The sequence below is a fragment of the Ixodes scapularis genome, unplaced genomic scaffold, assembly GCF_016920785.2.
Source record: "Ixodes scapularis isolate PalLabHiFi unplaced genomic scaffold, ASM1692078v2 PGA_scaffold1__304_contigs__length_218370807, whole genome shotgun sequence".
NCBI classification, from domain to species: domain Eukaryota; kingdom Metazoa; phylum Arthropoda; class Arachnida; order Ixodida; family Ixodidae; genus Ixodes; species Ixodes scapularis.
The window spans coordinates 137,037,444-137,057,522 of NW_024609846.1; the positions used below are offsets into that span (position 1 = coordinate 137,037,444).

The following is a 20,079-nucleotide window of genomic DNA, read 5'->3' on the forward strand; positions in this document are numbered from 1 at the left end:
TATATATATATATATATATATATATATATATATATATATATATATTTATATATGGCATGTTTACGCTATTGTTGTCTTCTCGCGCCGCAGACGGCGCTACACGGTACGTTAAGGTAGGCGCCAGAGAATTATCTTAGCCCGTAGTGTAAGCAACAAAACAACTAACAATGCGACGCTATTTATGTTGCGCGTGTGTGTGAGCGCGTGTCTTGGTGCGAGTGTTTCACCGTGAGCTAAGCCGCTTGTGCAAGTGCAGACGCTTTCAGAGAGGTTCCGTCGGCGCCGCAAAGTTTCAGAAAAGTAATTGTAATTGGGCTGGAAATTTCACAATTCCTGAAGTTAGAAAGTAATTAAATTACACTTACGATTCCTTTAGAACACAGTAATTATTTCAACTAGAAATTACTAAGAAAAGTAATTAGACTGTTGTAACTCAATTACTGTAATTGAATAAGTACCCAAGTATGGTTGCAAGCGCCTCGGCGTATTTTTTTTTTTTTTATTTATTTATTTATACTACTGGTCCTTGTTCAGGACCATTGTAGGAATGGTTACATTCATGAGGTTACAAAATCGCCATCAAACAAACAAACAAACACAAGAACCATATGACGCTAATATGTCACGAAAGGAAAAACATGCAAGCAAATACAAATAGAAACAAAATCTTCACTCAACATTGAAATGTTTTCTAACAGAATCAAGAAATGAAATTAGGGAACTAGAGCTCGTTATTTCAGCGGGTAAGTTATTCCAATCTTTGAAAGTGCGAGGAAAAAAGGAGTATTGGAAAACATTATTTCGCGGTAACGGCTCAGTGATATAATATGGATGCTGGCTACGTGTATTGGAGCGTGCAGAAAATGATATATACTTGTCCCGATTGATGTTGATCATGCCATGAATTATCTGGAAGAGCAGTTTCAATCTGTTAATAGTATTTCTCGTGCTAAGTGTTGATAATTGTGCTTTATTAAGTAACTCACTAACTGAAGCATGCCTGTTATATACCCCGTAGATGAATCGAACCGCTTTTCTTTGTACCATTTCCAGCCTATTGATGTCTTTTTTTGTGTAAGGGTCCCATATTACACTCGCGTATTCCAAGATAGGAAGAACAAAAGTTTTGTACGCCAATAGTTTTGTATCCGGAGCTGCCTGCCGTAATTTGCGTCTCATAACCCATAGTTTTCTAGATGCTTTATCTATAACCGCGCTGCTATGTTTATCCCATTTTAAATTGTGTGTTATATGTAGTCCTAAGTAAGTATATTCATTAACCCGGATCAGTACTTGGTTATCTATGTGGTATGAAAAAAGAGAGGGGTGCTTTTTATGGGTGATAGACATAAATACAGTTTTCTCTTTGTTTAGTACCATTTGCCAATCTTTGCACCATTTTGATATATTTCCTGAAGGCTATTATTTAGGATGAGATGATCATCGGGACTTTTGATTTCATGATATAGGATGCAATCATCAGCATACAATCCTATGTTTACTCTGATATTAGTAGCTATATCATTGATAAATATCAAGAAAAGCAGTGGCCCCAAAACTGACCCCTGTGGTACCCCGGATTCTACATTTGCTATGGAAGATGCAGTCTGATTAAACATTACATACTGTCCCCTCCCCGACAGGAAATCCTGAATCCAGTTTACGATTTGATCGTTTTTTAACATCGCACGTAATTTTAATAAAATCTTTGGATGGGAAACCTTGTCAAAGGCTTTTGAAAAGTCAAGGTAGATTACATCAACTTGGCCTCGGCGATTAATAACTGAAGAAAAATTATGCACTGTTTCTACTAACTGAGATATTGTCGAGTATCCGGCTCTAAAACCATGCTGTACATTCGATAGAAGGTTATGCTCCGTGACGTAGGCAACTATATGTTTAGCAATAATATGTTCGAGTAATTTACAACTGATACACGTCAAAGAAATGGGACGATAGTTAACTGCTATCCGAGGGTCACCCGATTTATATATAGGTTTAACGATTGCTAGCTTCCAATCTGCAGGTAATCTCGAAGTGGCCAATGACGTTTTAAAAATGACAAACAAATATTTTGAAACCCATTCCGCATAGCGTTTAAGAAACAAATTGGGGATGTCATCCGGGCCGCTGCTCTTCTTTACATCATAGTTTAGTAATAATGACAAGATACCCGCCTCACTGAGAGTAATGTTCTGGAGACCGGGTAACTGAGATTGGACGTCATAGTTAGGAACAATGTTGTTATCTCTTGCAAACACGGAATAAAATTGGTCACTAAAAATGGTAGCGATTTTAAATTCGTCATCAATTACACAACTGTCAACAACGAGGGACGAACATTTCTTGTCTTTGGAAGTACTTATATGCCGCCAAAATTTTTGTGGTGCTGTTTTTATGAATGACGAAAGACAGATATTATAATACCATTGTTTTGATTCGCGTATTACCTGTTTAAGTTTCTTGCTACAAGAAAGATAGCTTTCTCTGGCGGATGGAAGGCCGGATCGCTTCCAAGATTTCTGCAGTCTGCTCACCTTCCTTTTCATATGTATCACGCTTCTCGTGATCCATGGGTTATGTTTGGCTATTTTTTTATTTCGGTAAGGGACATATTTTGAAACGCATCGAGTAACAATAGCAACGAAACGATTCCATAACTGATCCACGCAGTCCGGGGTTGCTGATAAGGATAAAAACTCATCGTACGCAAAAGCCAGTTCGTCTGTGATAGCGTTATCGTCGGCGTTATTGAAGTTCAAGACTTTAATCTTTTTCTCCGCGGGGGGCGCAATGTTATTAAACAAAGTAAGTAATACTGCCATATGATCAGACAGCCCTTCAACAACTTCACATTCATAGCCGTCAGCACTAGCACCAGCAGACAAAAAGATCAGGTCTAGGATTGACCTGCAATCTCCCAGTACTCTCGTGTCACTGTCAACTACCTGACATAAATTAAAAGAAAAAGCAATATCTGTTAGTTCAGCGCAGTTTTCAGCATCAGTACTTCCGTGCGTTAGACAGGCCCAATTAATGTCTGGCAGATTAAAATCCCCGCCTATTATGAGTTTCTTTTTTTCTGTCAAGATTTTGCCAAGGCACATTTTTAATTCTTCCAAAACCAAGACAGGAGAATTAGGCGGCCTATATACGGATGCAACAACGTAGGATGAATTTTCAAATTCAACACTGCACCACACAGATTCATTAGTGTTGTCAAAATGGAGCTGCCGGTGCGGGATACCAGATTTCAATATAATTGCTACACCTCCCCCTCGCGATCCCCGATCTTTACGTATAATATTATAACCCGGCGGCACAATCTCCGAATCGTGAATCTCGTCATTGAGCCAAGTTTCGGTCAAAATCAATATATGTGGGCAGTACGTGAGTAAAAGATGTTCAAGCGCGATTACTTTATTCACGATGCTACGGGCGTTGATGTTCATGACTATTAAGGGGCTTTCATTACGTTTTCGTGGTTGTCATTGCTCATCCCGAGACCGGAGAAGTACTCTCTCCCCTTTACTTTCGTCCCAGCGATAAACTTTGTCACCTATAATCAATTTATCGAAACTAAGTTTTACTTTCTTGTTAGCTGCCCTATCTTCTGCTGAACTGGCCCACAATTTCTTTCGTAGTTCCTGAACATGACTGGAATAATCATCCGATATTGAAATGTCGGAGCCTTTTAGTTTACGCGCGTTATTAAATATCGAAACCTTTTCCCTGTAATCGAGCAGCTTTAAAATAACCGGTCTAGGTCTTTCACCGCCCTTCTTTCCCAATCTGTGGCACCTTTCGATACCAGTGACGGAAATGCCCAGCTTATCTTTGAAGACTGTATCTGTTACAATATCGCGCAGACTTTCCGAAGATTCACGCTGTTCTTCTTTTATCCCATATATGATCACGTTGTTCCTTCGTGAACGGTTTTCCAAGTCATCAATTTTATGGGTCAAGAAAGAAACAGTTTCTGCGAGTTTGGTTACTTTGTTCTCTGCCTGCGCAAGCTGTCTAGCAGTCTAGTTTAGAATGTCAACCTTGTTTTCAATCTTTGTAAGTCTGCTTTCAAATGACGAAAGCTTCCTATCTATGGTTGTTTGGCCTCTTCTTAATTCAGCTATTTCATCCAAGATTGCTTTTTGACCTTCGATGAGCTCTTTCATGCCAGAATTGGGTCCAGGGTTACTTTCAACATCTCCACACAACAAAATAAGTTGTATGAATACACAATAACATTCACCAAGAAGAGCCAGACACTTCTTAGGGCAAGGCAGCAGCACTAGGCATACATCATTACTTCTGTAACTCCAAAAAGGTGGGGGTCTCACCTGAATGAAGAGCAGATACTGTTTTAGCCTCGTGACATGCATGCTGCCGCCTTGCCCATTGAAGATGTCAGCTGATGCGTGGCTTTTTATACGGTCTTGCGGCGGTGGTGGGGTAGATGACGTCACGCCGGACGGAAGGTCACGCTGCAGTAGATTCTCTTGCCAGTCATTCTGCCTCGTCGGTCCGGTGTTGAAGCCTTGCTTGAGCGTAGGCGTTGTCGCGCTACTTTTTTCGACAGGGATCAAGCATAACACTTGATTTTCCGCAGCTTGCTTGTTGTCGACGCTCCGTGGTCTCACACAGGCGAGTACCTGAATGAAGAGCAGATACTGTTTTAGCCTCGTGACATGCATGCTGCCGCCTTACCCTGCTTATGCCTCCTCCTCCTTTCCTGTTATGCAGAAAAGGAGGTGAAAGAGCACGACGCCGCTATTTGCCGAATTTAGACTCGTGGGGAGCAGAATCCCGTGCCGTGCAGGAAAGTCGGCGCTACGGGGATGAACGCGCAACTCTGACTCCCGTAGGGAGCCTATACAGGAACTCTAGGTACCCGAAATGCACAGCGCACTCTACTAGCGGGCCGAGAACGACGTCCGCTATATTGGTAGAGGCAAGGAAGTGAAACAAGCGACCAGACCTGCGAAGGACACATGTAAATAAGCGGCCGCTGCGCGCGACAGGTACGACGCCAACGACTGCTGCGTTCTCCTGTGTAAACAGCTTTCCCACGCGTGCGATGTACATACGTAAACAAGGTTCAGTTTCCTGTTCTTTCTATTCGTTAGTTTACAGGCAGCTTTTGATAAAACAAAGTCACCTACAAAGCGAAGAAACGTCTATACGTTCTTGCACGACCCGAGCCTATTTGTGACCACTGAAGTGAAACCCGTATTATGCCGTGGAAGGGGGCAGCTGTAAGAAGGGTGTCAGTTACGAACGAACTCCTTTGAAGGGTGGGCAAACCAGCGCACATCAGTAAACGTATGATTGCGAGCAAATCTAGATTCTCGAAAGGGGTTCGTTCTAAACGACTTTTATCTGCCCGTCCGACTCAGGTGTTGACGTCTCATCAAAGGTCTTCAGAACAAGCGACTTTGAAGGATTGGCAAATCCATTCGCGATCTCCGTTTTGCGCGTGCTCATTGGCGGGTGCTGGTTTACATATTTTGAGCGCAGCTTTTAGGCGCCCGTTTCCGGATTGAGGGGCGTCGGCGTCGGTGTCGACGTCGACGTAACCGCGCGGTGCATTGCCCCGCTAAATTTAGCGGAAAAATTTCCCCGCTAATTCAAGTGGACAAATTTCCCCGCTAAATCTAGCGGAAATATTTTTCCCGCTAAATCTAGGGGAAAAGTTTTCCCCGATAAATCTAGCGGAAAAATTTCCCCGCTAAATCTAGCGGAAAAATTTTGCAAACACCCCGGGTCACGTGACCCCCCCCCCCCCCCCCCCCCCCTAGTACCCTTTCCTAGTCCTCCTCAAGAGTTGCGCCGTAATTCGGCGTTACAGGGAGCTGTAAACGGCTTTCAGTTTTTTTATAAAGTTCTCTTTCAATTTTTTTTATGTGCCTGTGAAAACATGCGTATTTGCCTCAATTTTTTCAGGAAGTTTAACTAGATTCCTTTCTAAATTATGTTTGTTTTATTGGGTTTTCTGTGTGGACTTTAAAGTCAGTCTCTTTCTTGCTTGATGCGAAAGCAGCTGACCTTATGTGGGCGAGACCAAACTTGTGAAAGCGAAACAAAAAGAAGGTGCAGCTTAACAAATCTGTAGCGATACAACCATAATTCAAGACGCATTCTTAACAATGAAAGACAAGAGCAAAAAACACGGCTTTTATTTATTGCCCTTAATGAAAAACGTGATTTCTTAGTGCTTCTAGAAAACAATCCGTCATAGCAATTTTAATGCACTCAATAGCGCTCTGTGGTGTCTGTCCTTCCTACGTCGCCGTCTTCAAAGCGCAATCATGTTTTCTAACGTACCATACCAACTTTCCCAACAATCAGCACTTGTCAATCTAATTTCTAGTTCATCGAGCCCTTTTATATGTTCCTCGTTTGATCCCTGCTTCACCGTCTCACTCATTGCCAACCCGGTCTGCAATGCTCGTACGCTTTCTTTCTGTATTCGTTGCAAATTCCTGCCTGAAGAAGTCAAGCATCTGTTTGGAGGGTTTACCCCGTCAGCCGGACATTGGGTCAGGATTCTGAAAATTCTACGTTCGGAATGACAACGGCAAGCGCGGATTTACAGGGCCTTGCTGTGCGCAGTCCTTCGCGACGCCAGTGGGCCTCAGCAAAACAACGGAGGGCAGCGGGACTTCTTTGGCATCTTGGACCGCACCACTGAGTTCCTTTGGCAACAGCCGCTACAACGCCTTCTGAGCGGCATGCCCAGGAAACATCCGATCGCGGCGTGTAGCATCAAGTCTGTGAGTGAAGTGCATCTACCGGACAAGGTCAATCAGGTTCTTGACCGGGGGCCCAAGTTCGCCGTTGAGCCGAAGATGAGCGCTCCAGAACTCCTGGGTCTGGTACGCCGAGTGTCTAGACACGCCCCGGGCGGAGAGGTGGAGAGATGCATTTCAGAGGGGGTGGACGTACTGACTCGGAACAAGCCAGACTCGTCAGGTGTGCCCATTAGGAGAGCAGTCTCGTTGCTAAAGGAACGCCGGCTTTCGCTTCTTCCAGCCGATAAGGAGGGAGGGTTTGTTGTTCTAATAGAAGCAGAATATGGTAGTAAGGCCCTTGAGGCCATTTCTTCGGTTTTTAACAAACGTCAAGATGTGTCATTGAAAAAGCTAAAGACGGAGGGGAAGAATTTGTGCAAGAAGTTTAATCTTGGTCGTTTGGCGCAGAGCATTGACAACAGCAGGTGCTGTAGTCTGCAGATAATGTTCAGCGTCAAGACACATAAAGTGGAGTCTCCTTTGAGGGTGATTGTGTCAGAGCATGGAACGTGGCAAAAAACGATCGCTCTTTTCTTGCAAGAGAAGCTAAAGTTGCTTAAGATTGACGATCCGTTTTTGATCAGAAGTTCGGACGAGGTTGTAGAATTTTTAAAGGAAAACTTGAACAAAGGTTTCTTAGCTTGCTCTGTAGACGTAAAAGATTTGTATTACTTGCTGCCACATGACAAACTACTTAGGTGCGTTGAAGAGCGCATTGACAACCGCGGGATGATCGCTTTTCAAAATGAAGCGGGCATGTCAGTAGAAGACCTCCTAGAACTGCTAGGCTTTTATTTTAACTCAACTTTTGCAGAATGGAATAACGACATCTTTATTCAGAAAAGGGGTGTGTGTATCGGCTCGTGCATAGCTCCCATTTTGAGTGATGTATTTTTAGCGCACTATGACAGAGTACTTTGTGACCGCCCGAGAGTTTTTAACGTTACTAAGGTTTTTAGATATGTTGACGATTTTTTAAATTTTACTTGACAATGATACTCCCCTCTCCCCCTCGACGGTGGAAAATCTGTTGTCTGTTTCTGGTGATGTCCCTGACCCCCTTCAGGTAACGCATGAAGTGCCCGCAGAGAGTATTATTCAATTCTTAGACATTAAGCTCGCCCTCTCTGAACAGCACATTTGTTGGGCATACCACCCAAGGGCCGACAAGCTGTTGTTACCATTTAACTCATCTCATTCGAAATTAGTTAAAAGAGGAATAGTTAATTTGTGTTTTACGAACGCCCTCAAAAGGTCTTGCCCTCATGCAGTGTCCTTGAGTCTGGCTGAACAAAACAAACGCTTGCAGCGTGCCGGACTTTCAAAGGCTGTGATTGTATCCGTAGCAGAAGGCGTCCTTAAGAAAATCAGAAAGGACGTTAGCCCGCGCCCAGAGGCAGGTCAAGCGAGACAAAAAGTTGCGGTTGTTCCGTATATACATAGAACAGCGCACAGTCTCGGAAAAATAGCAAAACGTGTAAACGTAAAAGTTGTTTACTCTGCACCCGAGAAACTCGCAAAAATGTGCAAGATGACAGACCCATTCCGCAAGGCGCCGACGGGCTGCCCAATCAAGCACAGGAGTCCGTTTGTCGCGTGCACGGAAGGGGTGGTGTATCAAATTCCGCTTTCATGTGGCAAGATTTATGTCGGCCAGACAGGCAGATGTTTAAATGTACGGCTAAGGGAACACTACCAGAAAGTGAACGGTGTCCGGGATGGTCAACTGTCGTGTCACTGTCATGACTGCGGGTGCAAACCATTATTTGCTTCGTCTACTGTTCTTGCTAGGCACAAAGATAGGACTGTTAGAGAGATTATGGAGGCTGACGGCTATAAATAGTTCTGACACGTGTTGTGTCAGTGTGGCGTCAATTGACTTGGCGGATAAGGAGTTAGCGTACTTGCGGCCCGTGGCAGGGCCACGGATTGGTTGAGATGTGGTGTGGTGACGCAGTGTGTTTCTACGCTGAGGTTCTGGAATTAAATCAGTTGAAAGTTAGCGCTCTGTGGTGTCTGTCCTTCCTATGTCGCCGTCTTCAAAGCGCAATCATGTTTTCTAACGTGCCATACCAACTTGCCCAACAATCAGCACTTGTTAATACACTAGGCTTGGCGTCAGTAATGGGAAATTCACACGATGGACCGAATCGCGATTTTCTTCCGCAGGACGTTTACCATGTGACTCACATCACGGATTCCTACGATCTGCGCCTGCTCCGCCGACGCGCAGACCGATATGGCCGGGCGCCTTTCCACTCGCCGAGTTTTGGCGGTTGATTCACTTGAAAAGCGCTTAGTCTGGCAGCAGTACAACGTTTCCTTTGCTTTTTTTTTTTTACGAGCTAATAAAAAATAGCGCATCATTGTGTTTTTTGCGGTCCCTGGTTCATCTTGTCGCAGGATTCTTAATTCCCCGAGTAAAAGAAGCTGCGGAAAATTTGCCTGGCTGCCGCGACGCAGTTTCCGGTACTAGGTCTCCTGGTCCATGTGAAGATTCAAGAAACTACTGTAAAAAACTCGTCTAGCACGCCACCATATTTTTTGTACGTTCAATCATCCTTTCATCCAGCAAGACCTTTTTTGTGACTGTGCTGTACCGAAGTTTTGCACATAGTGCGTGTAGGCACCTCGAAACGCCCTTCCGCCAACCCAGGACGTGATCGCTTTTAGGCTGAAGTCTGCTCGAGCAGGACCATGCTTGTGTTACAGTCATGCCTTGGGTTATTACAGATCAGGGGTGGAACGGCTGCGCCATTTGCGCCATTTTGCGCCAGACGCATTTGTCTGCGCCATCCTGCGCCGTTTTGCGGAAACTGCACCACAGCCAGTACCTTGCACCATTATGCATCAAATCGCACAACGTTCGCCAAAATAAATTGTGTTTTGTCTTGGTTTCAGTTATTATCGACTCGATTGGCAACAATGAGCGTGTTTAGCTTGGTCGGCCTTGCAATCCTTTGTTGTGTTTATTCTCCCTGTGTATCCCGAGTCGGAAGCGCGCGAAGAAACTCGGGGATCAGATTCCAAGCGCTACACCACCTGCGACTGGATTGTTATCCTTCAACCATTAGCGGTTAAGCAAGCAGGCCGAGGTGAGGTCGAGTCGTTAAGCGTCAGATTGCCTGAGGCACTGCGGCCCGGGATCCGGAAGTCAGCCAGTTGAAAACAAATGAGCAAAAGATTCCTTTAAGTACTTCATCGTTACAAGTTGGAACCGCATTCCCACAAGATAAATTGTAATTTGATAGAACTAAAACGCGGTCCGATCCGAAACCTTGCCGGCCAACAGCTCTCACGCGAGCGGTAGATCTGCTGGGCGTACTTTAACCTTTATTAAATATTATTAAATAAAAAATATTTAATAAAAGATATTAAATAAAAAATAAAATAAAAACCTTGTTCCTTCTAATCGCTTTGAATACGATAAGTCTGTCAATCGTAGTCTGCTGCTTCGATATTGAGTTGCACAATATGATAAACTCTAAATTTTTCGCCATCTCCCTTCACGCAAGTGCACGTCCGTTGCTTACGCACATCACGTGTTTCGCACATATAATTACTATGTTGAGCACGTGGGTTGTGCGATAGGCATTGCTGGTTTGCATTTTGAGCAGCTGAAAGCCACTCAGAAAATATCAAGGAGATCATCTTCAGAAACATATGGTACTTGCTTTTAGGTTCTCATTAAGGCCCACAAAGTTGCAAGTTTGCGCATCTGTTACACTGTTATCCCATCTACCTAGATTCCTAACCACTCATGTTCCTCTGTGCTGCTAAGCACTGTTGAAATTGTTCCCGTGCTCATCTAAGACACAAGCTGAAGTGCAATGAAAACTGATCTGAGCTGCTCCTAGCCTGCTCAGGAATGTAGTTTTAGCTGCTCGGAACCTGCTCCAAAACAGCGGTTTCAGCTGCTCCCATGGCTGCTCCCAAATACATTTCATGAGTTCCACCCCTGAAGATAGAGGCGGTTCGCACTAAGTGTACTTTGTCGTTCTGAACGTACACAGCGATTGTTTTTCGTGTTAATTGCGTGCCCGTAGCAGCAAACGTCAATTTTGCTCTTGGTCAACGGTGCCACAGTGTGATGTTGGAGTTTTGCGGCACTGTGGGGTAGTGAACTGGTTCAGTGCGTCCTCGCTGTCGTCTACTCGTCGTCGTCTTCGCGTAGATGTGGTAGAGAGATGGATGATCCGCAGGCGGGTAGTCACGTAATCAGTCTGCCGTGGATTCATTCGTTATGTGAATCGATCATAAACCAGTTTTGTAATACACAACACTTCTAAACCAAGCAGGAGAGATTAGAATGCGTATACACAGAACGGAAACCATAACAGATATAGACGGCATGTCTGTTTACTCTAAACTCTGTCACAAAGAGGTGATTTTACTGTCGATCTTTTCGAACATAAATTTGGATTACATGACTTGATCTGGTTCATCACCTGAGCTAGAACTTCGATATCGGCTGCAACACAAAAGTGACAAAATGCTGTGGGTACCAAGTGGATCTGTGACGCGAACATAATTTCGCAGCCTCTTCTCTTTCTTATCGTGGCCGAGTTAGACATTTTGTTCATTGGAAAAGAATTTTGAGGGGGGGGGGGGGGGGGCGGGCAGGTTTGAGAAAGTCGCGTATTACGAAAGCGATACTTACATTCATTCTTTCTGCTAGGATTAGACAAATCCTCGTTTTCCGACGCGACGTCCGCGACTTGTGCTCTACTGAGGTCAAAGCTATCTAATATTCATTCTAGCTCTTTGCAACGTCCCAAAAATAATATCGAGGGTGCCGTTTGTTTCACAGGAACTCAGAAATTTTCACCGATAGGAGCTTTCGCTACTAACTGCCCCCCAAAAAAATAACGTTTGGGTCGCATGTATGGTTTGGGATCTAAGATGATGAGAGAAACGTTTTCACAACTAAAGGGCACGACTTTTTCCTCCTTGACGCCGAAAAAAGAACGTTTTATCAGAAATAAAAGGCACGAAGGCCTAGTCCTTCGTCTAGGTCGGCTGATTCCAAAGTTTTAGCATATCAATCACTGAGGTAGGGCAGCTGCCTTCGAAATGTCGAAAGCCCGAAACTAACTTGACGATACCAAGATGGCCGCGTGCAGTGTTCCCGTGCCTCTTAGCAGTTTTACGTATTTTCTATTGAGCCGTTTTGGTTTCAGCACTCTGACAGTTAAGGACTGCGTTGCTCTACTTAATGAAAGCTCACATTTTCAATTCTGGGTGAAGCTTGCTAACATAACACTGATAGGAGGAATACTTAAGACGCTACTTACGACAATGGCTCGCACCGACGTGTTAGTAAGATTTGGGGTGAGATTAATATTAAAAATAAACGACATGTCTGCTCCAATTCGCATTTTTCGATATATTTCCTGCCAGTTTATGGCTACTGTTGAACCAAGCATCATCGGCCATTCAAGGATGCCAAATCTCTTCAAGGTATTTTGTAGCCGTTTGATTTCTTCCGCTGGTTGGAACGAATCTGAAATTATGTCATATGATAATATTAAAGAAATACAGCAACCAAAAATTTTTGCATGATTAGCCATGGACCTCCTCTTTAAAATTCAGGGAGACAAATAAGTCAGTCAAGTGTGTTATCACGAGAAATATATGAATGTCCAGAGAGATACCTGCCATTAAATTAACAGCCTTTTTCTTTCGTCTCAGTTTTTTTTTATATATACTTCCAGATATTAATGCGAAATACGTACCTTCCCTCATGCACGATTGATAGGCCATTGCAATTTTCTCGTTGAGAGATTCAGCTTGAAATGCTGTTACGGTCATGTTGCTTAAAGTGTTTGTAGAATGGATAAAAATATGTAAATTAGAGGCTTTCATTCGCTCCGACACCTATAAATTAAAAACAAATGCTGTTTCTTTATAACTTCTGTTAGCCCGTACTCTATTAAGCCAAAATTTGCATTCGAATATCAACTCGGCTTTTAAATGCACATGGTATTCCAGTCTTCAATTTGTTTGAAAAGAACAAGATGTCAAAAAAAGTAAATTCCATATTAATTATTTGTGAACTTGTGGAATTCGAATATCAATGCCGGCCACTATCGTGAGGTTTTGTTTAGTCTCCCAAAAAGTTATGAAAGGATTTTGAAATAGAATATTACTTCCTCCAGGATAACTTTATTGACTGCGATGAGCACCAAGAAACGAGAGGAGTGTAATAATTATCAAAATAATTGCTTAAATTAAGGTAAATACACGAGCACAACAAATGAAAAAGTCATGAGTGACGATGCGAAAACGCGGACTATATTTTTATCATCCTCGTTTTCGCGTCGGCTGCCCTGTGCTTGCTGCTCGAATGGTAACTTAACGCCCTTTCGAACTTCACCCGTGACTTAAGTCTTCCTTAATTGTGTGATCTATGCTCTGCTTTAACATAGCCTTCCTTATACTAAAATTTCTGCCAGATTTCTGGCTTCCCCATACTTTGGCGCCGTTGCGCCTGCTTCACATAATCACAGCCAGGGGCGCCACCTTCTCATATAGTGAAGATGACGATTGTCTACTGCGCACTGCTACTTCCCCGACGTACGTGATTCCAACCCTTCGGAACGCGCATTTCATAACGGGTGAGCAGCAACATATTGTTGTGGAACATGCAGGCTCGCACCGCAAAGAGTGTTCTGCAAGACGAAGGCTCACACCGCAAAGAGTGTCATGCAAACAGTGGGTGTGGGAAGGAATGGACGCTATTAGAGCTGCACGACGGAACCTGATGAAACCTGTCCTTCGAGTTACCTTCTGTCATAACATGCAAATCTAAAGTCCCAAGAAGCTTTCAGCACTGTCACAAGGGTCTCAAGCGTGCTTCTTTATTACCGCTGTGAAACACGGATGGCCCTTCTGCGCAACTACTCGTGTGGTCTAATACCCCTGTCAAACGGGCACCTGAAATGACACTTCTGCTAAAGGTCTCGAGAATTTAAAAATAACAGTCATGATTAACCATTTGCTGGGGCCGCACCTTGAAAACACAATGACATCGCCCTGGCAGGACGCCGACGCTGCCTCATTTCAGGGAAGCTCTCCTGTCGCCCGAGGAAAGGCTGTTCAGCTCCAGCGCGGGTGAACAATGCAGCCTTCACGCTCACATATCCAGCAACTGCCAAGTGCAACGGGCGAAGTGGTCTCAATTCATATCTTCTGTCGACTGTTTCGGGGAGAGCCACGCTACTCTGGCCTGTACGTCTCGTCAAGAGAACTTCGCTTACTGCCGACACTTTTTACATTACAATACGTAGCAAACAACGTTCTGGCACCTATGAAGCCGCTATGTCGCGTAGCTATTAGCGGCGAGATGTTTTGGTGGCGCCGTCCTATGGTTCCCCTTTGTGACGTCATTACCTTGCGAACAACAAGTTTGATGGTGTTTGTAAATAGCATGGTGGAAGCCTGAAATCATTGCGTTCTCAAAGCAACACTGCCAACACCGTCAAAATTAAAGTTCTTTCATTCCTCTTATTTCCGTCGATGACAAATCCCCTTTCCTACGTCATAGTCAGTGTTCGGCCAATCGTGGAAAGCCGACCACAGCGACGCTTTCGGTCGCGCACGGGGCTAATCCTCCGACGCCAGCGCCACGTCGCATCTCCATGCATTACTGCGGGCCATTTTTCATATCTGCCAATGCTAGAAAGGGTACTGTCGGGCCGAGGGTTCTCTGGAGATATGACCATTCAGGATACCCCGAATGATATAGAAAAATCGGTAAGCGAACCAGGTTGCAAGTGCTAGAAGTATCGGGGCCCGACTACTTCCACAATCCACCGGGCAACCGACAATCAAGATGGCCCCTTCATGACGTAGTGGCGTGTCAAGCTTGACCTTACATTGGCGTGCTGCTGCGGCGATCGGTGCCGTTCTCTTCGTTCTTTTAAGGCGAAAGCCTTAGTTGTCCCATTACGCGAAAAGCCGTCAGCGTTGCCCACGAAAGGAGGGCGCAGCGGTCGCCGCGGAGAGCGCACGCGTTTACATCGGCTCCGTCCTCATCGAATGATTTCCCAACGATTTCTACCTTGTGTCACCAAAATTTTGTTTGTCTTAAGTCCAAGATGTGTTTTTACGCTAAAAACTCGGGCAGCTTCGCAATGGCTCTTCTAGATGCCATCAGCCGCGGTGCTGTATCTTGGGTTTTTATCGGAGCTAGACACTGATCTCTGGGGGTAACAGTATTAAAAATAGTTTATCATGTTTGCTTGTTTTTTTTTTTTTTGTGTTTTAGAGCGATCGCACTAAATATTTCGGCTCAAGTTTGCGTAAAAGCCTCAGGATTTATCACGTGTCTAGTAGTCAAAATTGTACAAGATGGCGGCAGCCAGGGGGTGAGGGGGGGTCAATTTTGCCTGGTGAACGCGATACCAGTTTACCGCTATAAGCACCTCTACCTCGTTTTGAGAGCCGCACAGTGCGCACGCAGGTCCTTTCTTACTCGCTAGCTTGCTCGTTTGCTCGCTTCAACACGACGCGCTCCCGTCTGATTGAAACGGTGACAAATGCCGCACCGGCAGCCGTGATTCCACAGCCTTCGCTCATCGCACTGGACAGCGGCTACCAGCGGCCGAGCTCTCGTGCTCAGCCGGACTCCGAGTCACGGCCGGACTCCGAGTCACGGCCATTCGCTTCTTGAGGACCCGACATCCCCATGTGACAAGAGCCCGTGGACGTTACTTCAGCTGCGTTCGTAGTTCTACGGTAATTTATGCAGCATAGTAAATCTTTTCACTAACCAATTTTTTCCAACCATAATTGCAGCTTCGTGTGTCCGTCTTGGCCCGTCTCTGTGTAATAGTTTAATGTTCAAGCAATCATTGCAGCTTCGTCTGTGTGTCTTGGCCCGTTTCTGCGTAATCGTTTGATGTTCAAGCTGGTTCACCACCATCATTGACCATGTACCAACTAGCTCAACTTAAACCGAAAATGGCTTCGTAGCTTGGGACCAAATGTGAATGTGTGCTTACTGTGGCAGTACGCAAATTAGGTCAAGGAAAATGAGGGGAGGGGGGCGTGTTTCTCAAGCGTCTCATATATCGAGCCCCCCCCCCCCCCCCCCCCCTTTCCCCCACGTTTAGTTGGAAACACCTGCTTCCAGCAGACTGGGAGGGCCAACTCTATCAGCGTGAGAACGCTCATACAGTCACTGCCGAGGGCGGTTTTACGCCGTGGATGTTTCGTCGTCGTGCTAAGGCCTCTAGTGGAACATCCAAGATCTGCAAGGTAAAATCTGTACCGCGCAAGTCGACGTGCAAAGCACTGTTCGTGTCTAGATTAGACCCGGATACTTCCGCAGATGTGCTAGACATTATCAACCCTGTTCTGAAAAAAAAAAGTGGCATCCTGCTCGAAACTTAAGACCAAGTTCACCTCTTATGCTTCTTTTCGTATATCTGTGGATGACGAGGCTTTCGAGCTGCCAAATACTCCTAATGTCTGGCCAGGAAGGTTCCCTGTTTCACCCGTTCTTCGGTAAACTAGATGTCTCGCGCGTCTCCGAATCACTAGATCACAATGGCAGGAATGGATAATACAATTAAGTTATACTACCAAAATGTTCGCGGGTTAACATCGAAGGCAAACGAATTTTTGTCTAACCTTGCGGTTTCCTCTTTTGACATCATCTGTCTTACTGAGACTTGGTAACGTCACGAAATTTTTGATTCACAATATTTTTTTGTCCAATTCCACTGCATTTCGTCTGGACCGCGACTATGGCGCCACTGGTCAAAGGGTTGGGGGAAGGGTGCTAATTGCAGTCTCGAGCAAGTTAAAGGCGGTCTGCAGCAGTGACTTTGAGACTTGCGACGAGTGCTTATGGCTTGAGATTTTACTACGCAACCGTTCTAATTATCTTATAGGAAACTATTATTTCCCATCTAAATCGCAGTGCGCACCCTTTATTTCAAACTTTGACGCTTTCACAAAGGGAATTGATATTAGCAAATTCAAAGCGCAAATATATGGCGACTTTAACCTTCCGGGCGTAGACTATACTATTGGCAGTTTCGATCGTTGTAATTACCTTACAGAAAGCAAGCCTTCTTGGTTTTTGCCGATTTACGATTTTTATGAGCTTTCTCTGCACAATGAATGCTGCAGGCAATTCACTTCACCTTCTTTTATCGAGCTTCCCCATCGGCGCGCTGACGGCTTTGCCACACCCTTTAGTGAATGTTGATGCCCATCATCCGCCCTTAGAGGTCGAATTCTATTTACGTTGCGCATCTCAAGAACTTGCAAAATTTATTTATTGCTATCAGAACGGAGATTACTTGAGCGTGTTCAAGTATGGTCGGATCATACGAGTGGCCTGAGCCATATGCTTCGAAATATGCTAATTTTAGGGCCAAAGAATTGACGTTGGTTATGAAAGAAGCTATTGACAATATATATGTACCTAAGAAGTTTGTTAAAACCTACCACGTTCCCGTGCTGGTTTTCCAGGGAGCTGAAGATTGCTTTGCGGAAAAAGTCTCGTTTTCATGGCCTATTCAAGATAATGTGCTAGCAAGTGTGGTACGATAAATTTAGCAACTTCCAATCGTTACCTGAGATTCTGCATGCGCGTGATAAATACGCCTACGAAAGACGTGTTGAAGAAAGTTTATATACTGACCCCAAATGTTTCTAAAAATTTGTAAAAAGCAAAACGCGGTCGTTTTTCCAACTTTCATTGCTTCGTTGTACTCGTAACGGCGCGGTTTGATATGCCTTCGCCGAAAGACATTCCGAGGAGTTTGCCTCATTTTTAGCAGCTGTTACTTACCGCCCACTTGTTCCATGAAATCAGACCGATTGAATGATCCCATTGATAGTGACTCTCTTAACCAGTTTCGTGTCAATACATGGGACGTCGTCGCGGCGATTAAAAAACCTGAAGCCTAAATTGTCGGGTGGTGCTGACGGAATTCCACTTTTTATTATTAAAGGCTGCTGTGGGCTGATAGCCCCCGCACTAGCTCGTATTTTTAACGTGTCATTGCATTCCAATATATTTCCCGCGATATGGAGCGAAGCGATAGTGGTGCCCATTCATAAAGAGGGCGATGCCTGCAATGTGTCAAATTACTGGCTTGAGTCACTTTTGTGAGGTTTTGCTAAATTATTTAAAACCATCGTGCAACAATGTCTTTTCTCCCATTTATCAAAGTATCTTACGTATCAACAGCATGGCTTCATTAGAGGACGTTCCGTTGAAACTAACCTTTGTACATTTCTTCATTACTCAGCCCCAGTCGTTTCGAAAAGTGGTCAGATTGACTCGATTTACTTCGACCTTTCAAAGGCTTTTGATAGGGTTGATCATTTTTAGCTTCTACGAAAATTGGAACAATATTGTATTGTACCTAAGCTTTGTGATTGGGTTTCTAGTTATTTGTCATCGAGAAGAAACTTTGTTCGTGTTGATAATGTTTTATGAAGTGCGTCCTCCACAACTTCTGGAGTGCCCCAGGGGACGGTTGTGGGGCCATTATTCTTAGTATTCATTAATGATCTTTCAAACTGTATTACATCTGCCGAAATGCTTTTATTTGTTGATGATATAAAGTTATTTTCACATATTCATTCCCAAAGTGACTGTGAAGCGCTACAATCTGATGTATTGAACATTTCTAAGTAGTGCCTTTCAAACCGCTTGCCTTTGAACGCCAACAAAACTAAGGTAATCTCGCTAAGAAGACACAATGATCCCTTATACTTTAAATAAAAGTTGGGAAACTGTACTAATATTCGAACTGATGTAATCAGGGACCTTGGAGTGCTAGTAGACAGTAAACTATTGTTCATATCTCACGTCACTAACATTTGTGGTACCACGTTTGACTCGACACTTCCAGGCACCTGATACTATATTACGGTTATTTTTTTGCGTTGGCTAGGCCACGACTTGAATTTGCGTCTGTTGTGTGGAATTTTCTATCACATAGCGATTGCAGACGCATTGAAATGGGACAAAGGCGTCTGATACGCATAGTCTACGATAGGCATTTTAACAGGAGACACTATTTCGAGTATAATTGTCTTGTTAAAGTTTTAAAGAACAGAACCCTAATTGACCGCAGGCATTGCCGAGATGTGGTGTTTTGACGGAAACTCATACAAGACTGTTTCGATGTACGTGATCTTTTTAGTAGTACAAGCTTACGTGTGCAGTAAACATACGCGACTCTGCGACACGTTTTATCCTGACACGCAGATTGAAGGGTCACCAATGCATACTATTAAACTTTTCTTGCAATACCCCTGCGCAGCATTATTTCTTTTTCATGACTTATTTTACTTTAGATAGCGAGCTGAGTCTAATTTTTTTTTTATTATGACTGATGTGACACTCCTGTATTTCACGTATTTGCATGTTGAACTCATTTGTGAATTTTATGTGCACCAATTTCAAAGCCTTCGCGGTGTCTTGGGCACGCAATAAATACCAATACCAATACCCCTTGCTGCAACTAAGGCGCTTTTCCCCTACTGGACATACATTTATATAAACCTTTATATTAAATTATCTTTTTATTTTTATGTCTATTAGAGAAGTCATGATTCCAGTTTAAAAATAAATCTAAAAACGGCCTATTTCATTAAATTGTTTAAGATAAAATAGCATATTACCATAAAAATCAGACGCTTATTGCCACAGTGCGCGAAAAAGTGGCCGGCAGCGATAGATGTTATTGCGTGAACACACTTTTATGAACGAGCAGAAAAACGCTATTTTATGTATACCCGGGGGTTCCTGTACGTGAGTCACTGATCTGCGCAGAAAAGGGGACATTTTCGGTGCAGCCGGTGTCACGTGCATATTTAACCAGTAAGTAAGAATTTTGTACTGAAGATTCCCATAGAATATTAATAATGCTTACCAGAGCGGCAGCTTTCATCTCGTACACGTCATTTCCATGCCTCTCGTGCCAGAGCGCTTGTTGTTATCTATCGAAACTTTAATTACCACAGAACCTCAAGAGTTCTCAATGATATATTCGGCTGAACGTTTCCCACCACTTTAATCCTCTAAATCGGATGTGCCAGATCCGGGAGCGCCTCCCAATTTGAGCTAGAGGAACGACGCTCCAGACGAATGCTCGGCAACTTTTCCGAGAGGCTTGAGCGCCGACACGGAACCGCACGCCGGAGGAAACTTCCGCAACTTTCCACTTCCATAGTGCAAGCTATCGCCCAACGCAAACGGTTTAGCCAATACCATTAATCCATCCAGCGCCCAGGTCGCATGTCCGCACACCCGCACGAA

At 44.2% G+C, this 20,079-nt stretch overlaps 1 pseudogene; it reads right to left on the minus strand.

The window, feature by feature from the left end:
* LOC120844418 overlaps positions 1-20,079 on the minus strand; it is a 97,692-nt pseudogene that overhangs the window by 59,012 nt on the left and 18,601 nt on the right.